Source organism: Budorcas taxicolor, chromosome 14 (genome assembly GCF_023091745.1).
Source record: "Budorcas taxicolor isolate Tak-1 chromosome 14, Takin1.1, whole genome shotgun sequence".
Classification (NCBI taxonomy): Eukaryota; Metazoa; Chordata; class Mammalia; order Artiodactyla; family Bovidae; genus Budorcas; species Budorcas taxicolor.
The window spans coordinates 54,242,351-54,267,660 of record NC_068923.1 but is presented as its reverse complement, the minus strand read 5'-3'; positions in this window follow the sequence as shown (position 1 = coordinate 54,267,660).

The window sequence follows — 25,310 nt, the reverse complement described above, 5'->3', positions numbered from 1 at the left end:
AGCAGGCCACCACTGATTCACACCTCCGCTGGGTCACCATAAACACCCTGTGCGTATTTTCAAACTTTTCTTAATTCTAGTGTCTTTTAAAGTATATTGATTTTCAATGTAGTGGTTTTATAAAGAGTATTATTTAAGAAATTTAAAATAATAATTCTTAGAGATTTCATAGGTTATTCTCTGAACCTGCATTGCCTTGGGGGTTTGCTGCTTGTCTCTAGGTGCTAACTGCATGAGTCCTTATATAACTATGTGCAACAATGTCATCAAAATTCTCCAAATGTGTTCTTATATACAAAGTTGACTATCATATTTAATATTGATTTGAAATGCATCCTTCTTGGAGTAAAATACTCAAAAGTAAATACATTTTTTTCATGAAATGTAATTAAGAGTTTGCAGTTTTGATTATTTTGTTGCGCTTATGTCGTGAAATTCACAATTTCAGTATTGCTTTATAAATCTTAAACTTTTAATTTTAGTAAAAAAAAAAAAAAGTGTTTTAAAAATCACAGGTATGGACCTTCTTGCTGATCCAGTGGCTAAAACTCCACACTTCCAGTACAGGAGGTTCAGAGTTCTATTCCTGGTCAAGAAATTAGGATCTCATATGTCTTCGAGGTGTGGTGGAAAGAAAGAAAGAAAGGAAGAAAGAAAAAAGATGTTCATGTTGATGCATGGCAAAACCAATACAGTATTGTAAAGTAAAATAAAGTAAAATGAAATTTTAAAAAAATCACAGGTATAAGGAATAATGATAGTTGTTATATTGAATTTTGAATTTGCCAGGACCATAGTACTAGGTTGGCCAAGGTCACAAGTCCAATTAAGTCACCTTAGAACCTAAAAAAAAAAAAGAAAAAGAAAAGAAATAAAAAGTGTAGCTATCAGGCAGAAGTTTCTTTGGTAGAGTGGTGAGAAAGTGCTATTGAAGAATTCACATTATTCTTTCAAAGCTAAAAAGTGTTACGTGATAACCTGGAAAGAAGAAAGTATAGTAAAGAGAACATTTTCCCCTAGAAAAAAATCTTGCAAAATTTTCAAGCATTATATAAACTCTGAAAGGGAGATGAATTACCTATTGCTTTTAAATATCAACTGACACTATAAAAGTAAGTTGTGAAAAGATAGCCATTTTTAATCAGTGGAAAGTAATCTGGCAATCTACTAAAGTGATAAGCAGGAAAAGAAAATGTCTCAGTATTCTATGCTCAAAGTCAATAAAACAATTAAACGCAGTGTCATGACTCATAGCCTAGAAGTGAATGTATCATGGAAATAGCTTACTTTTTTTTTCTTTGATGTAAAACATTGCCTTTCTCTCCTCTTGCAAAAATTAGCTAAGTATAATGCATATTTTCATCATGCCTAAAGTGAGTGCCACAACTTCAAGGTAGAATGTAATCATGTGATTGAGACTTGCTATAATAAAGTGGAAAGACTTAATCACTTAGGGATACCTGGTTATGTTGGCTCCCATCCCCTAGCATAATCTGTGAGATTTAAATGTATGCATGTGATGGACAGACAGATGTTAGTGGCAATGAACTTTATTTCACACAATACACATGCACACATATAATCTCCAAACTTTGTTTCTGTTCTGTTTTTTATAATTTTTGGATAAATGGCTGAAACCTTTAATGCATAAAAATGAGAGTGTTAATAGCCTTGGTAGCAGCAAGAGGAAATAAAACTGCAAGCAGCAGACTTTTTTTCTTTTCTCTTCCAATACTGTTTTGTCATGATGACACCTGGTTCCACCTGAACTTGACTTTATCTCAAACCTTGAGCTAACCATTGGAAGTCCTTCATTGGAAAGACTGATGCTGAAGCTGAAACTCCACTCCTTTGGCCACCTGATGTGAAAAACTGACTCATTTGAAAAGACCCTGATGCTGGGAAAGATTGAAGGTGGGAGGAGAAGGGGACAACAGAGGATGAGATGGTTGGACAGCATCACCGACTCAATGGATGTGAGTTTGAGTAAACTCCAGGAGTTGGTGATGGACAGGGAGGCCTGGTATGCTGCAGTCCATGGGGCTGCAAAGAGTCAGACACAACTGAGCAACTGAACTAACTGACTTGCCTATAGTAAGTGTTCAATAATAGATAATAATTACTGCTTGTAGAAAGAAAAAATTTCAACCTTCAAAAATAAATGTAAAAAAAGTAGGCTACAAAGTGTCAGACAAGACTGAGGGACTGAACTGAATGGAGCTAACCAATGTGTTTTTCTCATGGAAATGCCTTTCTTAAGATATGCTAATGAACTATGTAGCCTTTCTTCAAGATTCATGTCAATAGTTTTATGGCCCGGGATGACTCACCTTGTGCCAGTACTATATCAAAATGCATGTGTGGGTGAGGGGCCTGGTACAACTCTTTCAGTTTTCATGGGTTTCCTTTCTCTAATTAACAGCTATAATCAGTATATAATTCCTTGCTAAAAACTATTAAGGGGGCACTCTTTCTGTCCCCTTCTTATGTCTATGTCAGAAGCTTTCTCTATCTCTTTTATACTTAAATAAAACTTACACAAAAAGCTCTGTGCGATCAAGCCTGATGATGAAGTCACTGGCCCTGGAGTGAATTCCTCTCCTCCAGACACCATGAATCCTGGCATCATTCATGGCTCATAGCATGAAGCTTTCAGAAGCACAACCATTTTTATTTTTATTTTTATTTTTGAAATAGACATGTGAAGCCAAATCAAAATTTAAACAAAGTATTATCTAAAGAAACAACCAGTAACAATGCAACCAGCTGCCTTCCAGAGATAACTCCGTGGGCACCAGCGGAGACCAAAAGCAAAATAACCAACTACATTCACAAAGGACAGGATAAGCTTTAAGTCATTTTGTATTCATTCATTCTATTCTGTTTGATGATGCACAGATCAAATTTTTCAAGCACACTAGACTCAATTTTGAAAGCATTACTGTGCTTACTGAAATTTTAAGGACATTTGTTTGACATTAAATGAAAAATAAAAGTATAGAGTTTTTTAAGTAGCAGTACTATGATGTAATCTCTCTAAAAACCATTATGTTGATACCAAGAACAATAGCAATTAAAATATTATTTAAAACAAGTGCATAAAATAGATAGCCAATGAAAACTTGCTGCTATGACTCAGAACTCAAACCGGGGCTCAGTAACCACCTAATGGAGTGGGATGGGGAGAGAGGTGGGAAGGATATTCAAGTGGGAGGGGATATGGGTAAACCTATGGCTGATTCAGGTTGATGTTTGGTAGAAACCAATGCAATACTGTAAAGCAGTTATCCTTCATTAAAATATGAATTTTTTCAAAAATTATCTTTTCATAACAAAACAAAATGTATAATATTTTAATTAGAAAAGATTTATGAAAATGGAAAGTTACTTATCTAAAATAAAGTTATGTAAAAAATGCTTTGTTAATTAAGACAATGCTTTGATTCCCTCATATTTCAAGATAATCTCCTATTTAAATGGCACAAAATGAGAATTTTGGGTAATGTTAAAAAAGCATGTCAATTTCTTCATAAACATGGAAAAACATAAAATATGTAAGATGTCTAATTTTTGAACAGAAGTGATATTATCTGTATGCAAAATCAGCACAAAAGAATTATTTGCTTATAAGAATGTAGAATCCTTGGTTGTGGTTGACAGCTAATTCTTCTAGTCTCCTTTTGCCCTGCAGCTATTAATGCATGCTGATCTTCAAGTATTATTGGGAAAAAATAGACATGCCCATGAAAAGAACAAAAATAAAGCTATCAATTTTAAGCTGATTAAAACAAAATAGTTAGAAATGCACTCCTGCCATTGAAGGAAAGAAAAAGAGCATAATGGTGGCCTAATCATTTTGTATGAAAAACAGACTATCATACACACCCAAAAATGTGTTATAAAGTACAGATGTTTCCTTAGATTAGAAAAATAAAGTTTGCTTTTAGCATATGTAAGCATACCATATGGAATTCATTTTCATCACTCTGATGCTTTTAAAAAATATTTCTTGAACAAATACTTTGGGAGTTTGATATGGAGATGTAAAAATTTCTAATGTATGTTTTTATTCTTTAGTATTAGAAGAGTTCAAGGCAATAATTTAGGAACTTAATACAGAATGGCATAGTTAGAAACTAAATGGAAAGTATAAAATTTCCCATTTTTTTTCATGAATATATGTCTTTCCACTATTCTTTTTTTTCCTTATGGAAAGCTTCATGTGTGTATAAATTAACTCTAACATTTTAGTTGATATATTCTTCTCCTTGACTGCTTTTAGTACATTCCCATAACCCTGAAATAGCCTCTCCAAGACTAGCCGTAGCCTACCATTAGTCTTCTCTCACATTTTCAAGACAATTTATTTTTTATTTTTTTACTTTGCAATCTAGTTGTTTTCCCTCAAATATATTTTAGATAAAGTCTAAGAGATAAATTTAAAAAAATTAAGGTGCTAATTTTTTTTTCTTTCTTTGTCTAATTTTGTTATGTTCTCTGCAACAGTATGGTTAAGACTGAATCTCTACGGTTTCATTCATTAAAATAATTTCAAATATGTCAACATTAGTAAGTAAAAGTAAATGTCGCTCAGTTGTGTCCGACTCTTTGCGACCCCATAGACTGTAGCCTACCAGGTTCCTCCGTCCATGGGATTTTCCAGGCAAGAATACTGGAATGGGTTGCCATTTCCTTCTCCATTAGCATATTTAATTCAAATCTTTCCATTCCATCATATTTTATTTGTTTTAACTTCTTTTCAACTGGCTACTTTTGAATTTCTTTTCAATTAGTTACTTTTACTTTGCCATTCTCCCATTCAAGCCTCTGTTAAGCTATATCTCTCCCATGTTGAGTGAAGAGTTTTTTGAGATTATTCTCATAATAAAAAGAGACTTTAAAAATAATTGGTAGAAGATATTCTTCATTCTAGTTGCATTAATAGAGAAAGCCACCTCTTCATTTTATGCTTTCCACCCCCCCCCAAACCCTCCCCCCGCCACTGCCCCCACCACGCCAAAAATGTCTTCTGTGTTAGAAAAGTGTGACAAATTTTTGAACCTCACTGATTGGGTCAAAATTTTAAAAGTTCTTTAACACAAAAATTATCCTGTTAAAACTGAAAATTTCTAGATATATTTCCTAAAAATTCTAACTCAATAGAACTGTAGGAAACCAGAGAACTTGCATTTTTATAGTGCGCAAGTGATTACAATGAATGCGTTTGAATTACACTGTGAGAAACACTGAGCTAGATGGATACACTTCAAGTTCATATTTTCATATAGGTAGTATTCTTTATTCCCAAATTCCCAAATAACTATTTCTCTTTTCCTGGCTTATTTTATTGTGTACATCAAGCATCAGTAATATCATTAAGTCATAAGACACTTATTTTAAAAAGTAAGTCAGTATATAATTTATGAGTTGCCAATGTGTATGATAGAGAATATTTGCATATATGCTGCTTTGTACGCCTGTATAAAAATAACATAATACTCTCTTTAAATTGTAAAGTAATAATGTGTTTATAGTTGCAACCTGGTGTTATGGAAATTGCATTACAAGTTAAGCCTTTGCATATACTTTCCATATATTTATGTTTTGGTAATGAGTTTATTTTCATCAATAATCCCCAACTGAGCTGTGGAGGAATTATCACCTTTATTTATAGAAATAAATACCCTTTCAAACATTTGGCATTGGACATGCAGTGTCCATGTGGGAGAAGATCATTGTTTCTATCAGCTTTGGCTGTCTTTGCTTTGAAACTTGGCTTTCCCTTTGGGATTTTCTTGCTTGGGTTATTGTGACCGTTAAAAACTAAATGTCACGTATCCATAGCTTCTTCTTCCAAGGAGCTGGCTAAGCACAGATTTTATAAAAGGCAAAACAAAGCAAAAATTAGCAGATAACTCATATTACAACTTGTATTATTTTGATATAATCAATGATAGAATATAGATCTCTCTCATCAGTTGCTATCTAGCACAAGTTGGTCTGTAATAATCTTAGTTAATACCAGTGTAATGATTGATGGCCCTCCTTCCAACCTCAAACATCCTTGTTGAGATGATCAGTTGCATATTTTCTCTACCTATATATGACTTTGAATGCAACTTTTACTTTATATAACCCAGAAATTTCTCATTTTGTATTTCCCAGTAGAACCTTTTATAGAAGAAACAATTTTATTTCCATGACTTATGAAATATGGATTCTTATGGAGTATATTCCACTTGAAATTAAGACTAAGAGAGAAATTTAAACTTGATGGCAATCCTAATATCTTGTCCATTCAGTGTCAACTTCTCTTATATAATAGACTTCCCTGGTGGCTCAGATGGTAAAGCATCTGCCTACAATGGGGGAGACCCGGGTTCAATCCCTGGGTTGGGAAGACCTCCTGGAGAAGGAAATGGCAACCCACTCCAGTATTCTTGCTGGAAAATCCCATGGAGGAACCTGGTAGGCTACAGTCCATGGGGTCGCAGAGAGTCGGACATGACTAAGAGAGAAATTTAAACTCGATGGCAATCCTAATATCTTGTCCATTCAGTGTCAACTTCTCTTATATAATAAATAGGAATTTGATATTTGACTTTAAAATGTGACTTGATTTGTTAGCTAACCAGTAAAAATGAACAAAATAGCTGCATAATATAAGGCTAAAATGACTGAATCATAATGATCAAAGGAGAGAGTAAAAGAAAAGAGACTCACAGTCAAGAGCCAGGTCATGTATGCTCTTTAAGTTGAGTAAGATTTTGGGCTTATTGTGATAGGAATCAATTAGAGGGCTTAGGGGATTAATACTTTATCATTTACATGTTAAAATTATTACTTAGAAGAATAGATTGCATAGGACGAGAAGATTACCAGAAGCCAATTACATTAAATTAGGCAATAGACGATGGTGTCTTTGACTAGTCTGGTAATAATGAAAATAAGGAGTATATGCAGGTCAGGAAGCAACAGCTAGAACTGGACATGGAACAACAGACTGGTTCCAAATAGGAAAAGGAGTACGTCAAGGCTGTATATTATCACCCTGCTTATTTAACTTATATGCAGAGTACATCATGCGAAACCCTGAGCTGGAAGAAGCACAATCTGGAATCAAGAGTGCTGGGAGAAAGATCAATAACGTCAGATATGCAGATGACACCACCCTTATGGCAGAAAGTGAAGAGGAACTAAAAAGCCTCTTGATGAAAGTGAAAGAGGAGAGTGAAAAAGTTGGCTTAAAGCTCAACATTCAGAAACTAAGATCATGGCATCTGGTCCCATCACTTTATGGGAAATAGATGGAGAAACAGTGGAAACAGTGTCAGAATATTATTTTGGGGGGCTCCAAAATCACTGCAGATGATGATTGCAGCCATGAAATTAAAAGACGCTTACTCTTTGGAAGCAAAGTTATGACCAACTTAGATAGTATATTGAAAAGCAGAGACATTACTTTGCCAACAAAGGTCCATCTAGTCAAGGCTATCGTTTTTCCAGTGGTCATGTTTGGATGTGAGAGTTGGACTGTGAAGAAAGTTGAGCACCGAAGAATTGATGCTTTTGAACTGCGGTGTTGGAGAAGACTCTTGAAAGTCCCTTGGACTGAAAGGCGATCCAACCAGTCCATCCTAAAGGAGATCAGTCCTGGGTGTTCATCGGAAGGAATGATGCTGAAGATGAAACTCCAATATTTTGGCCACCTCATGTGAAGAGTTGACTCATTGGAAAAGACCCTGATGCTGGGAGGGATTGGGTGCAGGAGGAGAAGGGGACAAGAGAGGATGAGATGGCTTGATGGCATCACTTACTCGATGGACATGAGTTTGAGTGAACTCTGGGAGTTGGTGATGGACAGGGAGGCCTGGCGTGCTGTGATTCATGGGGTCGCAAAGAGTCGGACATGACTGAGTGACTGAACTGAACTGAACTCAACTGAAGTACATGTGAAATGGATCACCAGTCCAGGTTCGATGCATGAGACAGGGTGCTCGGGGCTGATGCACTGGGATGACCCAGAGGGATGGGATGGGGAGGGAGGTGGGAGGGGGGCTCAGGATGGGGAACACATGTACACCCATGGCATATCCATGTCAATGTATGGCAGAGCCACTATAATATTTTAAAGTAATTAGCCTCCAATTAAAATTAAAAAAATAAATAAAACCAGTTTGAAGACAGAGTTATTAAAATTTGTAGAGGAACAGATGTAGAAAAAGCATGGAAATAGAAGAATCAGTAAGACTTTTCATAAGACAGTAGGTTTAGGACAGAAGAGAAGTCAGAAGTTCTGTTTTGATCTCATTAGTTTTGGTATATATATTAGAGATTATGTTGAAATGGTGTGAATAACACAGCTAAATTTATGAATCAAATGTTTCAGATACAGTTTGTGACTGCATTGCTTCAGTCGTGTCTGACTCTGTGTGACCCCATAGATGTCAGCCCACCAGGCTCCCCTGTCCCTGGGATTCTCCAGGCAAGAACACTGGAGTGGGTTGCCATTTCCTTCTCCAATGCATGAAAGTGAAAAGTGAAAGTGAAGTCACTCAGTCATGTCTGACCCTCAGTGACCCCGTGGACTGCAGCCTTCCAGATTCCTCTGTCCATGGGATTTTCCAGGCAAGAGTAGTGGAGTAGGGTGCCATTGCCTTCTCCTCAGATACAGTTTAGGAAGGACTAAAAGATAAAACTCGAGTGTTATTGGTATATCTTGAATCTGTTCTAGGGTTGGCCTTATCACTCAGTCATCAAACATTCTACAGAGGATGTCCAGGGCTCTGAGGTATTCTCTTTCTATTCTTTTTTTTTTTTTTTTAACTCATCTATCTTATGGTCTTACACTGAAGTGCACTGAGGTTGCCATTTTTCTAATAGATAGAATAAAATAAATATTACTGTCATACAATAATGATGTACTTTAATTACTTTATGTAAATGGTTTTTCAACTACACCCTTGAAACAGACTCAATGGATCATCGAATATTCTCTGCTTCCTCTTGGTGCAAACTGACTTATGATCTTGGTGTGTTACATGCTCACAGCATGTTGGCCACTTCTCTCTTTACTTGAGCAACCTGAATCTTAATGCTTAATAGAAGTTGGTTGTATTTTTTTATCTTTCTTGTGGCAGTTTTACCTGTTATCTAGTTACAAAATTTAACTGAATGTTTAATAGACTGATGCTGCATATATATAAAATTAGAAATTTAAGTTCAGTGGTTTGAAATAATTCAACAAAGTTAGGTAACTCAAAAATTATTGCTGTCAAACTAGGTGTGGAGAAAAAAATAAAAGACTGAAAATATTATGAAATCTGAAACCTCCTTTGTAGGTGTTTCAATTTTTATTCTACTTTAAAGAAACTGACACTAATACTGAGAGATAGCATATTATTAGTACTTTATGCAAGAGCAACAGCTCAGAAATGAGAGTAAGTAGAAGTATACTAAAAGAAAATATTGACTTTATATAAAAAGATTTATGAGTTAATTCATATTTACATTTGTTAAATTAAAGCAACAATTTTATATATGTACCATTTTTGTATTTTGCTGCCTTTATGGTTTGTTTAAATTGACTAGCTACTGCTTCAGTAACATCATATAATGATTTTTTACTGAAATTCAAAAATTATCTGGACTAGGCTGTTAACTTCTAAAATTTAAAGGACTTTTAAAAAGCTATAAAGACAAACATTTTGAAAGATAAACCTTCAAAAATCCTGCAAATATATATTGCAAATATTGCTGAACTATTTGGCACTGAATCCGATCTAACAGTTTCATATTTGGTTACATTTGCACACATTCACCAACTACAGACCTACGTCTCCCACTAGTCATTGGAACTCAGCAGTTTCAGGCATTGCTCTTGTTAAGAACACAATTACACTTTCAATATTTATCTAATATGATATTTAGCATATGAGACTGCCACAATTCTCTCCTTGAAAAGCTTCCTATCTTCATTTTCAGTAACAATTCTGGCTCCTGCTTTTTCTCTCACATCTCTGGATGTATGCTAAGTATTTTTTTTTTCCTGCCCCTAAAACAAATCGATAGGTTCTTATACCTTCCTGCTTCTTCCCTCTCCCCTCCCACCTAATCTTCTACTCTCAAAGGAAAAAGCATATAAGGTACATGCAAATGAATAAGACCACAAATATGCATTCTAGTACTGAAAAAGTGCACAAAGAAGACAGATTCTACGTGATGTAATCATGCATTTTACTGTTTCAGTTATTAAGAAAGAGGGGAATTGGTTAAAAGAAAGGTAGATCAGTGAAAGAGCAGAGAGTACAGAAGCAGACTCGCATGTATTTGGACATCTGATTTATGAAAAAAAGCAGAACTCTTCTTAAATTCAGCACTCTTCTTCACTTTTCTTCAGCACAATCTTGAAGTTAATTTGTTCTGAGCTCATTGTATACCTGTGTGAAGAAAACACTTGATTTCTACATCCCATCAGTGATAAAACTATAATTCCAGGTGCATTTTGAATTTTAGTGAAAAAATGAAAAATGAATAAGTAAAATAAAAATGAAGTTTTACAGAGTAAATTAAAATAAATAAATCTTTCTGACTTTAAAGTTAAAGATTTTATGAAAGGGGCAAAAGGAAAATAATTTTGAATTAAAAAATTTTAAATTTAGAATTTTTATTTATCAAAAGGTAACATGCAGGTCAGGAAGCAACAGTTAGAACTGGACATGGAACAACAGACTGGTTCCAAATAGGAAAAGGAGTACATCAAAGCTGTATATTGTCACCCTGCTTATTTAACTTCTATGCAGAGTACATCATGAGAAACGCTGGGCTGGAAGAAGCACAAGCTGGAATCAAGATTGCCAAGAGAAATATCAATAACCTCAGATATGCAGATGACACCACCCTTATGGCAGAAAGTGAAGAGGAGCTAAAAAGCCTTGATGAAAGTGAAAGAGGAGAGTGAAAAAGTTAGCTTAAAGCTCAACATTCAGAAAACGAAGATCATGGCATCTGGTCCCATCACTTCATGGGAAATAGATGGGGAAACAGTGGAAACAGTGTCAGACTTTATTTTTTTAGGCTCCAAAATCACTGCAGATGGGGATTGCAGCCATGAAATTAAAAGACACTTATTCCTTGGAAGGAAAGTTATGACCAACCAAGACAGCATATTAAAAAGCAGAGATATTACTTTGCCAACAAAGGTCCATCTAGTCAAGGCTATGGTTTTTCCAGTAGTCAGGTATGGATGTGAAAGTTGGACTGTGAAGAAAGCTGAGCATCAAAGAGTTGATGCTCTTGAACTGTGATGTTGGAGAAGACTCTTGAAAGTCCCTTGGACTACAAGGAGATCCAACCAGTCCATCCTAAAAGAGGTCAGTCCTGGGTGTTCATTGGAAGGACTAATGCTAAAGCTGAAACTCCAATCCTTTAGTCACCTCATGCGAAGAGTTGACTCTTTGGAAAAGACTCTGATGCTGGAAGGGATTGGGGGCAGGAGGAGAAAGGGATGACAGAGGATGAGATGGCTGGATGGCATCACCGACTTGATGGACATGAGTTTGGGTGAACTCCGGGAGTTGGTGATGGACAGGAAGGCCTGGCGTGCTGTGATTCATGGGTCGCAAAGAGTCGGACATGACTGAGCGACTGACCTGAACTGAACTGAACTGAACATTAAGATAATGAAAAATGCAAGCCAATGAATGTAAACTAGATATTTTCAATACTTATATCAAACAAAACATTGATATTCTAAATGTGCAAATCACTTCTATAAATCAATAAAAAAAAATAGTCACTCAGTCTTGTCCAACTCTTTGTGATTTTATGAACTATAGCCCACCAGACTCCTTTGCCAAGGAATTCTCCAGGCAAGAATATTGGAGTGGGTAGTCATTTCCTTCTTCAGGGTATCTTCCAGACCCAGGGATTGAACTTGAGCCACCAGCTTCTGCTGCTGTTGCTGTTAAGTCGCTTCAGTAGTGTCCGACTCTGCAACCCCATAGATGGCAGCCCACCAGGCTCCCCTCTCCCTGGGATTCTCCAGGTAAGAACACTGGAATGGGTTTGCATGTCCTCCTCCAATGCATGTAAGTGAAAAGTTAAAGTGAAGTCGCTCAGTTGTGTCCAACTCTTTGTGACCCCATGGACTACAGCCTACAGGCTCCTCTGTCCATTGGATTTTCCAGGAAGGGTACTGGAGTGAACCACCAGAGAAGCCCATAAATCAATATGAACAACAACAATTCAAGATTTTAAATGGGCAAGACACCTAAACTGACATTTCACAAGAAAGATAACATGAAAATATTCTTGTTATTAATCAAGAAAATGCAAATTAACACTAGTAGACCCATTGTGGTATGGTGGAAATTCTAAAAGTCTGAATATACTAAATGTTGAAAAGTAGGTGAAACAAATGTTTCTTTCATATATAGCTCCACACACACATACACATATTCTGAAACCCATGTTAGGTCTTAGTTTTATAGCCAGTAGAAATGTACACACCCGTGAGTCCTGTAGAAAATGTTCCAACAATATTTATTATAAAAGACCCAAAATGAACATTTTCCAAATGGGTAAAAATGAACACATTCCAAATTGGTAAAATCATTGAAACTGTAGAAACAAAGTGGTTAAATCAATTATGATAACATCTTAAAATTGAAAGCTATAAATAGCAATTAAATTTACATACTGAAACCAGGCAATACTAAATGTATAAATCTCACAAACATAATACTGAGTGAAGGAATTCAGACTGAAAAAAAGTCTATAGTATTTTTCTAATGATTCACTATATGTAAAATTCAAATACAGGTAGTGTGGATATATGGTGTAAGATTTCAGGATATTGGATACTACTGGGAAATTGGTGGGGCAAGATGTTGGAAGGTGTGAAAGGGTCTTCTAGAATAATGGCATTGTATTAGCATTGAAGTGTAAATTTATAAATTATGCAGCTTTCAATCAGTGTAAGTTATATGCAGGGTAGAAAACCACATATTACTCTTTAAATATCTAAGCTTCATTAAACAGTTGATGGTGGGGGTTTAGTCACTAAGTCGTATCCAACTCTTGCGACCCCATGAACTGTAGCCCTCTAGGCTCCTCTGTCCATGGGAATTTCCAGGCAAGAAAACTGGAGTGGGTTGTCATTTCCTTCTCCAAGGGATCTTCCTGACCCAGGAATTGAACCCAGGAATCCAACCCAGGTCTCCTGCATTGCAGGCAGATTTTTTACCTACTGAGCTAAGAGAGAGGCCCAAGTGGAAACAACCAAGAAGGTCCCACTGAGATTTGAACTCGGATTGCTGGATTGAAAGGCCAGAGTGCTAACAATTACACCACAGAACTTTAATGAAAATATGTTTGACTCCAAGTTATCTGTTTACTTCAAGTATTATCTTGAATTTTTTTTCATAGAATGATCTTTATAACTATATTAATTTTAAACTTTTAGTATCTGTTTAAAGAAATTTGTTCAAAGACCTAAAGAAGCTTGCATTTTCATCTAAATTAGCAAAAGTTATTTTTTGATATTACAAGAATCTCTGGCATAATATGAGTTTTGAATATGGAAAGAGCTATTTTAGAGAATTAATAGATATCATTCCTAGCACTGCCTCAAAAGATAGCAGTTTCTATGAATCATTCTCAAAGACACAAATAGGGGAAAAAATTATTATTCTCAATGTCAAGAAATGTCAAAAAGAAAGGGTGGAATCACTGAAACTGCAGACTTAAGACTAGTGAAGGAGAACTTCCAAAAATATCTGTATTGTTCAGTAGTTTCAATTAAGTAGTTTACAAAATAAAGTTATGCCCAATAGCTTCAAACAAGTAGTTTACAAAACAAAGTTGTCTAGTGAGGAATTTGATCTAATTGGAAGTCTTTTAATTTATTCTATAAGTGTGGAGAATATATCTTCTATCAGGCACAGTTTCAAAAAATAAGAATAGAGCTATGAATGAAATGGACAAAAATCTTTGTTTGCTTTTCATAAATTAAAACTGCTGCGGGAAGACTATGACTAAAATTTTAAAAAATTAGATATAAACATATGGTGTATTATAATTAGGTAAATATCATGCATTAAGTCTCATAAATACATATAAGAATTTGTATATATAATGCAAGTATTAAGTGCTAAGGAAAAGTAAAACAAGAAGGCAATGTTGAGGTGTTATGGATGGAAGGAGGGAGGAGAGGAGATGAAAATTAAATAGGTTGTCAAGAAAGGCCTTGCTGAGGAGGTGATGAAAAATGTTGGGCTGGAGGAAGCACAAGATGGAGTCAAGATTGCCAAGAGAAATATCAATAACTTCAGATATGCAGATGACACCACCCTTATGGCAGAAAGTGAAGAAAAACTAAAGAGCCTCTTAAAGAAAGTCAAAGAGGAGAGTGAAATGTTGGCTTAAAGCTCAACATTCAGAAAACTAAGATCATGGCATCTGGTCCGATCACTTCATGGGAAATAGATGGGGAAACAGTGGAAACAGTGTCAGACTTTATTTTGGGGGGCTCCAAATTCACTGCAGATGGTGATTGCAGCCATGAAATTAAAAGATGCTTACTTCTTGGAAGGAAAGTTATAACCAACCTAGACAGCATATTAAAAAACAGAGACATTACTTTGTCAACAAAGGTCTGTCTAGTCAAGGCTATGTATGAATGTGAGAGCTGGAATATAAAGAAAGCTAAGCGCCGAAGAATTGATGCTTTTGAACTGTGGTGTTGGAGAAGACTCGGAGAGTCCTTGCACTGCAAGGAGATCCAATCAGTCTGTAGATTCATGTCAATGTATGGCAAAACCAATACAGTATTGTAAAGTAAAATAAAGTAAAAATTAAAAAATAAATAAATAAAGGAAATCAGTCCTGGGTGTTCATTGAAATGACTGATGTTGAAGCTGAAACACCAATATTTTGGCCATCTGATGCGAACAGCTGACTCATTTGAAAAGACCCTGATGTTGGGAAAGATTGAGGGCAGGAGGAGAAGGGGACATCAGAGGATCAGATGGTTGGATGGCATCACTGACTCAATGGACATGAGTTTGGGTAAACTCTGGGAATTGATGATGGACAGGGAGGCCTGGTGTGCTGCGGTTCATGGGGTTGCAAGGAGTCAGACATGACTGAACGACTGAACTGAATGGGACTGAGGAGGTGATATATAAACAAATAACTAAAAAAAGTGAGGAGGTGAAATAGGCAGAGGAGATAGAAATTCTGAAGATCCTAGGGCAGGTGCTTGTCAGTTCTATTCAACGAGCTACCTGAGAGTAGATGGACAGGTTATTGTTAATCAGTAGCACCAGATTCCTCTATCCTCCACTATCACCTGGAGTTTTCTCAAATTCCTGTCCATTTGTGACTTGGTAATGCTATCTGTCTCATCCTTTGCTGTTACCTTCTCCTTTTGCCTTCAATCTTTTCTATCATCAGGGTCTTTTCCAGTGAGTTAGCATTTCACATCAGGTGGCCAAAGTATTGGAGCTTCCGACTAAGCATCTGTCTTTCCAATGAATGTTCAGAGTTGATTTCCTTTAGAATTGACTGGTTTGGAACCCCTTCATGAAGCACAGCCTTGTTGTGGTGAAGGTGCTTGCATAACTCAGTGAAGCTATAATCCATGCCATGCCATGCAGGGCCGCCCTAGATGGATGGGTCATAGTGAAGAGTTCTGATAAAGCATGGTCCACTGGAGAAGGAAGTGGTAACTGACTCCAATAAACTGGAAAACTCCATGGACAGTATGAAAAGGCAAAAATTTAACAGGTAGGAGTAAGAAAATATAAGAGTAATAAGATACCAGGTCTCTGAGGTTCCTGGATTGCTCTGTCACGTGGATCCTGTCTGGCCTTTGTAAGGATCTCAAACATTGGACATTTCTGATGAGAAGAAAAAAAAAATATATATATATATATATATATATAAAATTTTTAACAGGATAGCTCTGATGGCTGTGTGGAGAATAGATTGATGGATAGCAATCATGTGATCAGGAAAACCAGTAAGGAGTCAATGATAAAATTTAAAGCAAGAGGTACTTCCCTGGTGGTCCAGTGGATAAACCTCCAAGCTCCCAAAGTAGGGTTCTATCTCTGATTAAGATCTATCTCTGATTAGATCCCACATGCTGCAATTAAGACCTGATGCAAGCAAATAAATAAATACATAAAAGCATCAAAGCAAGAGATGATGGTAACTTGAAGTAGCACTTTTATGGATGCTGTGTGAAGATAGAGCTCTGATATTGTTAATAGAATGAGTTCATGATGGTTCTTAAGATTTGGGGCTGGAACATGTAGAAGAATGGTGTCATCCACCTACATGAAATGAGAAAAATGAGAGAATTGAAGGTCTTTAAGAGGTGATTGTAAGGAAGACCAGGAGCTCAATTTTGAACTGTTCATTTTGAGATAACCACATGACAGTTAGCTCTACAAATCTGTAGGTGATGGGAGAGATTGAGGCCAGAAATAAAGTTTAGTACTCATCTGCTTTAAGCAATGTTTAAAGTTCAAAGATTGTATGAGATCCATCAAAGAATAACTCTGGATAGAAACTATAAAAAGATGAAGAGGAACATTAATGACTGAGCCTGGGGCACATTATGTAGAGACCAGGATGGTACAGGAAAGAGTAAACAGAAAGACCAAAGCATGGTGAAAAAATGTTGAAAAGATAAGGCAAGTAAAGAAGTGTTTCAAGGTAGAGTGAGCGATGAACTAAGTCAAGTAATGTTGATTAAATGAGAACCTAGTACTGTGGAGTTCACTGGAGACTTTGTTCATGACAAGTGAATGGTTGGGGTTGAGAGTCTGATTGGAGTGGATTCAAGAAAATGGGGTAAGAGCTTTCAGAGTTAGTGATTACTGATACCATCAAAGAGGTTTTCTATATATGTAAAAAAAAAAAAAGACAGATCGAAGAATAACTTTAAAAAAAGGGCAAGAGTGGAATGTTCAAGATAGATGTAGTAACAGAACACATTGGAAAAATTGTAGGTATAGGAGAAGAAATCCTTAGATATTTGGAAGTAAAACAGGATTGAGGTACGTGTGATGGAATTAAAATATTGCTGCTTGTGCAGCCTCATAAATAAGGAGGACATAGGAGTTCACTGAAGTTGTTGCTGGCATTTACGATTTCATATGTTAAAGGTATTAGAAAAAAATAACCCCAAGCAAAACAAAGAATCAAGTCATGTTTGAGGTTTTGGAATATAAATGCATTGACATTATATATCAACTCTAAGCTTAGTTGTTTAAATTTTTGAATAAGTATGTTTTTATGATGTTTTAGAACCACATTTGCAATTCTCATCTCTTTCCACACACTGTGAATCATTCCCACATGCAGAGCTTCCATTGACTTTCAAAAAATCATATGCAAGCAATAGGACTCTGTTAAAAATTGAACCTAAAGAAAATGCGGATATAGCAAATATATAGGGAGAAGAGTACAACATATTTTCAGTGGGTATTTGCAGATATATGGAAAATCCAGTCTGGAAATGTACCGTTTCACAAACAAGTGGAATGGTTATTGAATATTTTGCAAAATGCACTCAGGCCCTATTTATCTTACTAGTCAAGGCACCTGTGTCATTCTTATATAAAGCAAAAGTAGAATCATGTACCCTACCTACTTGTTGAAATATGTCAAGATTTTGAGACATTTAAAATGTTTATAAAAGTCATTTTGTCAGATTTCTATGCATATATGCAATCAGATATGCTCAAAATATTTTGAAATTTAAGTCAATTAGCTAAAGGATTTTGACTCTTTTGTAAAGGATTTTGACTCTTACTTGGCTTCCCTAGTGGCTCAGAGGTTAAAGCATCTGCCTGTAATGTGGGAGACATGGGTTTGATCCCTGGGTCTGATCCCTGGGTCAGGAAGATCCTCTGGAGAAGGAAATGGCAACCCACTCCAGTATTCTTGCCTGGAGAATCCCATGGATGGAGGAGCCTGGTGGGCTACAGTCCACGGGGTTGCAAAGAGTTGGACACGACTGAGCGACTTAACTTTCAACTTTGGTACATGTTTATTCATCAAATGTTTGTTCAATTATTTCATCATGGGAACAGGTAAACACGACAACTAATAGGACAGAAAGACAATTATGAAGAGAAGTGTTATGCCATACTGATATGTACATACATGTCAATGTAAATTTTATATTTGAAAAACAATATACATGTAAGGGGATTGGGAAAAGAAAATATAATAATCTATAATTTTTTAACTGATAGTGATAGCTTTTTGCTATTAAGACAAACTAAAATTTGAAAAGAGCTATTTGGTCTATAGTTCTTACTATCAGACTCACTATAAAATAAATAACAAAGGTGGAATTGCCTCACAAAAAAGCAATAATCTTTTTTCATCATTCCCTGTAAGCTTGCTCTATGGTCTAAATCTATATAAACTATAGGCGATTTATGAAGAACAAGCAACTTTGTTTTTTAAGAAAGTTGTTTTATTTTATCTGTTAACAAATTAGCTCTCAGATTTTAAAGATACAATTATAACATTCATGTTCTCCACAATTTATTCCCATTTCTCCTTTTTTTTAACCTCTCTCTGTCTCTGCCTCTGTCTGTCTCTCTCTTACCTTAGCTCTCTTCACTGCCAAGGTAACTTAAAAAAAAAAAATTAAAGTGCAGTACCATGGCTCCATACCAAAAATATATTGCTGTGCATTCAATTGCAATATTCCTCCTGAGGCCAAAACATTTTTTCACAAAGAATAATACTATGCAAAATAACAGGAAACATACTGTGCATAATGTCTTACATATGAAACACTTGGTGCTGTTACCAAAACATTGGTTTTGTGTATGCAAATCTAAATAGCCATAAAGAAATGACAACAAAACAGTTTGCGGATGTATTAAATATATTTATTTCAGTTATGGATGCTTTATCAATCGCTAGACTTAATTTTGCTTAAGAAAAAATTGCAGGGTTATACTTTTAGCATATTGGAAAAGTTTATAGATTATAATTTTACCCAGAGTCAAAAATATTAAGATGAATATTAGTATACATAAAATTTCTTGTGCTCACTATTAACTAGCATAAAGTCACTTATTTGAAAGCAAATTTCTCAAACTATGGTTGCAATATATAATGAGGTCATAGGGGAAATATACCATGCAGGTATGGAAAACAGTCTGCAATATGTTACTTATTTGCACATGTTTTGTTTGTTTTCAAGAATTTCACCAGTGTTCATTTAGTTTTGTTTTTCACTTCCAGTTCTATTGAAATATAATGAATATACAGCACTGTATAAGTTTAAGGTGTACAAATAATGATTTCACTTACGTACGTCATGCAGATGATTACCACCATAAGTTATTGAACATCCATATTCTCATATAGACCCAAAATAAAGGGAAAAATTTTTTCCTTGTGATGAGAAGTAGTAGGGTTAAGTCTCTTAAATTTCAAACTGTATATAACATGTAATAGTATTAATTACACTAATGCTGCACATTACATATTTAGCACTAATTTATCTTATAACTGGAATTCTTTCTTTTTATTTTAGACAGCCTTTATCCAGTTCTCTCTCCTTTGACCCTCTGAATCTGGCATATTCAAAATGACTATTGGCAACATTGTATTAATATTACTATATTCATTACTATTTTCTGTTTATTGCCCTTTTCCTTTGTTCCTATTTTGTCTTCCAATCTTTTTCCTCCTTTTCATGGTTTCAATTGAGTATTTTATGTGATTCTATTTTCTCTTCTTTCTTAGTATATTGGTTATATTTTTAAATTTTTTTTTTTGGTTGTCCTAGACTTTGATATATTAATGTATAGATAATCTATGTCCATTTTAAAATAGTACTTATTACTTTGTATTACTTTACAGCGAGTATAACCTTATAGTAATAAAAATCTTAATTTATCTCTCCCATTCTTTGTATTATTGTTGTCCTATATTTCATGCACATATAAGTATGTGTAAGCATAGATGGATCAATAGATAATAGATGAAATATAAGCATACATAATTAAATACATGTTTGGTATTACTTGAAGAAAGTGTTATCTATTAGATCAAATAAGAGAAAATTTAAAGCTTTTATTTTACTTATTTCTTCCTCAATGTTATTGTTTTATGTAGATGTGAGTTTCTGTATATGTACTACTGAGTTTCTGTAGTGTATAATATTTTCATTTTTCTAAAGGATTTTTTTAATAACATTTCTTGGAAAATAGGTGTAATACCAACAAATTTCCTCAATTGTTTCGGCCTTAGAAAATCTTTCTCATTCACTCTTGAAGAGTAATCTTCCAGGGTGTAGAATTCTAAGTTGCTGTTTATTTTTTTCTCTCAACACTTCAGATATTTCACTGGATCTTTTTCTAGCGTTGTCTTTAAAAGGTATATGTAATTCACATATGTGTTTTTTAGATTTTCATTTATTTTGTAGTTTGAAATAATATATAAGGTTCTTTTCTTGTTATTTTTGCTTGTCTGAATTCTGTATGCTTTTTTATTTTTTTGCATTTATCCTGCTTATTGTCTCTGAGCTTCGTGGATCTGTGATTTGCTGTCAGACATTCCTTTGGGGAAATTCTGTCATTATAGTTTGAAATATTCTTTTTGTTCCCTTTTCTCTTTCTTCTCCTTCTGGTATTCCCTCTATATATGTTACATCTTTTGATTTTATCCCACAGTCCTTGGACATTCTGGGTTTTTGTTTTGTTTTTGTTCTCTTTGATTTTTCAATTTTCAATAATCCTGTTGATATTTCTTCTAAATCTGAAACTTCCTCAATCATGTCAAGTCTATGAACAAGCTATTGAAGGAATTCTTCATTTCTGCTACAACATTTTTCATCTCAAGTATTTCTTTTTTTACTATTTTTAAGGGTTACACTCTTTCTGCTTACCTTGCTCATCTGTTCTACTTTAACCATTTCAGCTCTTAGCATATTAGTCATAATGTTTTAAATTCCCCATCTGACAAATTACAACATCCTTAACCTGTCTGGTACTAATGCTTGTTCAATCTCTTTAAATTGTGTTTTGTTTTTGTTGATCCTTGCAATTTTTTTGAAAGGTGAATTTGAGGTACTGGGTAAAATAAGTTTCGGTAGATAGTAGTATTGTGGTAAGGTTTTGGGGAAAGGGAAGCATTCTATGGTTTTATGACTTTAATCTTTTAATGAGCTGATGCCTCTGAACTATGAACTTCACAAATTTCTCAACGTTCTTTTGACTATTTTTCCTTCCCTTAGTTGGAACAGCATGGCTCCAGGTCAGTAAGCCTATGATAATATCCCAACCATTTAAATTTGGTTAACTAGTTTCCCCTGAGGGAAGGACTTGATAAAAAGAGTCCTGTGCTTTATATTAAAGTGGTTATTGCCCTCTTCTTACAGAAATAAGAGGGATTTTTCTCAGCTATTTACTATGGGAATCTTGGTGTACTGGGAGTACATATTACAATATTGTGAAATCACATTATGACTGGTCTCTCTTGCAGTTTTTAACACTGAGCTGCCCACCCATGAAACTTGAGCATTTTTAAAATTATAGTTCAGATTTTCTTCCTCTTGTCTTGATTCCCAAAGCAGATTATGCTCTTGAATATCTTTTCAGATAAGCAGTAATAACATATTTGCATATCTTTCTCTCTACTCATGAAGGCAGCAGTTTGCCCTGCATCCTCCCCTACCTTATGCCTGCAAGAAGAGTTGGGTGTTTTTTTTTTTTTTTCAGTCTGTTTAACTTTTACTTGTAGATAGAATGGAGTATTACCTTTCAAGATCTTTACAAGTGGAACCAGAAATCCCATTGGGGAATTTTGAAGAAAGAAGAGACATAATCCCTTATGTTCTAAAAAATCATCTTACTGTTTTTTGGAAAATATACAGCTGATTACAAAGAACATCACTTTGTTGACAAAGGTCCATATAGTCAAAGCTATGGTTTTTCCAATAGTCATGTACAGATGTGAGATTTGGACCAGAAAGAAAACAGCACTGAAGAATTGATTCTTTCAGACTGGTGCTGAAAGAGAGGGTCCCTTGTACAGCAAGGAGATCAAACTAGTCAATTCTAAAGGAAATGAACCCTGAACATTCATTGCAAGGACTGATGCTGAAGCTCCAATACTTTGGCCACCTGATGTGAAGAACACTCATTGGAAAAGATCCTGATGCTGGGAAAGATTGAAGGCAAAAGGAGAAGGGGGCTGTAGAAGATTATATCGTTAGATAGTATTACTGACAAATGGACGTGAGTTTGAACAAACCCCAAGAGATAGGGAAGGACAGGGAAGCCTAATATGCTGCAGTCTGTGGGGTTTCAAAAAGTTGGATATAACTTAATGACTGAACAACAAGAAAGAACAAAGGCAGATAGATAAGAAAACCATTGCATTACCAAGGGAGAGATAATGTGGCTTGAATAAAAATGGACCAATAAAGGTAACAAGAACTGGTTGCCTCTTGGATAATTTTTTAAAGTAGAGCTGATGGTAGTTTCAGATAGTGTGGCCTGCAAAGGGTAAAAACTAATAACTAATAACTGTCATAGAGTTTTTGGCTTTACTGACTGACCAAATGGTGATGCCATTTGCTGAGATGGAGAAAGCAGTGGGAGAGGAAATCATAATGTTTTAGACATGTTAAATTTGATATTCTTTTTACACATCCAAATAGAAATATGTTAAACACCTAGTTGAATGTATTAGGTCAATGTGTGGGGGAAAGGTAGGAAAATATCAAAATTATCAAATGAAGGTGAGAAAGGCATAGCTGGAGATAGAATAAATTCCAAGTAAATTTAATATCCTAAAAGTAAAGCAAAGAAGAGTTTTGAGAAAGAAGATGTGATCAATTTCTTCAGTTGCCTCTGCAGAGTGGGGTAAGATGAATACTGAGACTTAAATATTGGATTTGGCAAGATGGAGGTAGTTGTTGGCAGCAGTGACAAGAGTGGTTTCAGTGGTTGAGAAAAGAGTGGGAGGTAAAAATAGTGAGGATTTCAGCTGAAGTGATACATTAATTCATATCAACATCCATATTGCAAGAGTGAGTTACCATTTCCTTCCTTCCCCACAGGAATTTTTTGCTTTGTGGTATTAAAACCATGTGGTTGTCTAGAGATAATTATTCCCTTGCCTTTATATTACTCTCAACACTTTCTTGGACCTTGTTGTTTAGGCACCAATGGTTAGAATTCAGCAAAATAGTTCTATAGTATTTTGACTCATATATGTCTCCTTTCCTCTTCTCCTATCTCTTCTCACCTGTCTTCCTTCTCCCTAAATTCTTTTTCCATTTTATTCCTCTTCCTATCTCTCTCCTTTTATCTGTAGGATAAAGACATGTATTAAGGACAGTTGTATCTAACAGGTTCTAAAACTGTTCTCAGGAAACTATTGTTTTCTCAAAACTGTAACTTCATGACTTAAACCATCATTCTATGTTCCTTTAGAATGTCCTCCTTTCTGGGAGACTCTCCATTCTGAATTTACTTCTGATAGACTTTTTCCAAACTTCCTTGTCAATGCCTGAATTTGCTTGAATAAACATCGAAGTAGACATTGGAAGTCTCTGACTGAAACTGTAATCCATTGAAAGTGAAAGTGTTGGTCACTCAATCATGTCCCTCTCTTTGCCACCCTGTGGACTGTAGCCCACCAGGCTCCTCGGTCCATGGAATTTTCCAGGCAAGAATACTGGAGTGGGTTGCCATTTCCTTCTCCAGGGGATCTTCCAGACCCAGGGACCCAACCTCAGTCTCCTGCATTGCAGAGAGATTCTTTACCATTGGTGCCATGAGGGATAGTTTTACTTTATTAATTTGTAATTTAATTACATTTTCATTTGAGAACATACTTTATGTTACTTGTATTCTTTTAAATTTATTCAAATGTTTTACATTAAAAATGTGATTTATCTTGGTGACTGTACCATCTGAGCTTGAGAAGAATATATATCCTATTATTGCTGATAGAGTATTTTATAAAGATCAATTGGATCGAGTTAATAGCACTGTCAACTATGTTTTGCTGATCTACTGATTTCTTGATCTATTAAGTACTGAAAGATGGTGCTGAAGTCTCAAACTACAATAGTGGTTTTGTCTATTCCTTCAGTTTTAGCAATTTTGTCATCACATATTTTGAGACTCACTTCTTGAGGTTGACTCTTTTATCATTATGAAAAAAGTTTGCTTATTCCTGAAAAATATTTTTTTCTGCAGTCTACCTTGTATGAAACTTATAGAGCTACTCTTGCTTTCTTTGCATCTTGTTAACAGGATCTTTACCCATCTTTACCCACTTTTTTAACCTATCAGTCTTTTTATTTAAAATGGATTTCCTAAGACAACATATCATTGCCCTTCTTTTTAAAATCATTATTCCTTATGTAAATCCTTTTAATCTAGTATCATCTCTTAGTACTTTGAAATTAGAATACTTAAATAGTTCACATTTAAAGTGATTATCATTATATTTGAATTGATATCTCATATTTGTAACAATTTCCTCTTCATTATGTTGGTTTTTTGTTTTCTTTTTCTTTTTCTTTGATTTTAATGGAGTTTTGCAAATGACTTCTTTTGAACTGCTCTCCTAGTATATTAAAAAAAAACATTTCAGTATTTTCCTTAGAGTTTCAATATGCATTTTTGAGTACAGTAAGTTCATCTTCTGATAATACTGTACCTCTTCATGTGAGGTGTAGGAAACTTAGAGTATTCTAACTTATTTGCGTCTATCCTTTATGACATTACTATTATTTCACTTATCCAAACATTATCTTTTAGATGAATTAAAAGAAAAAAGCATAATTATGCTTTAGTTTCATCATTTATTTTTCAGTAATCTTCCTTTCTTTATGTAGATCTGAGTTTTGACCTACTTCAATTTTCTTCTCCCTGCTGAACTTTTCACATTTCTTGCAAGGCGAGTCTGCTGCCAGTGGCGTTCCTATTTTTGTATGAGAAAGTCTGTATTTCTCCTTTACTTTCAATGAATACTTTCACTTGGCATAGAAATCTAGGTTGTTTCCTTTTTTCAACACATCAACTATTCTAATCCACTCTATTCTTGCTCCCATGTTTAACTATAATATGTCTACTCTAATTCTTATCCCTGTTTCTCTGTATGTAAGATTCTTTCTCAGATTCTTTTAAGATCATCTCTTGATCCTTTGGATTTCTGAAGGTTGTGTTACATGCTAACTGAGGTTCTTTTGGGGTATTTATCTTTATTGGTGTCCTCTCACTTTCCTGGATCTGTGGTTTTGTGTC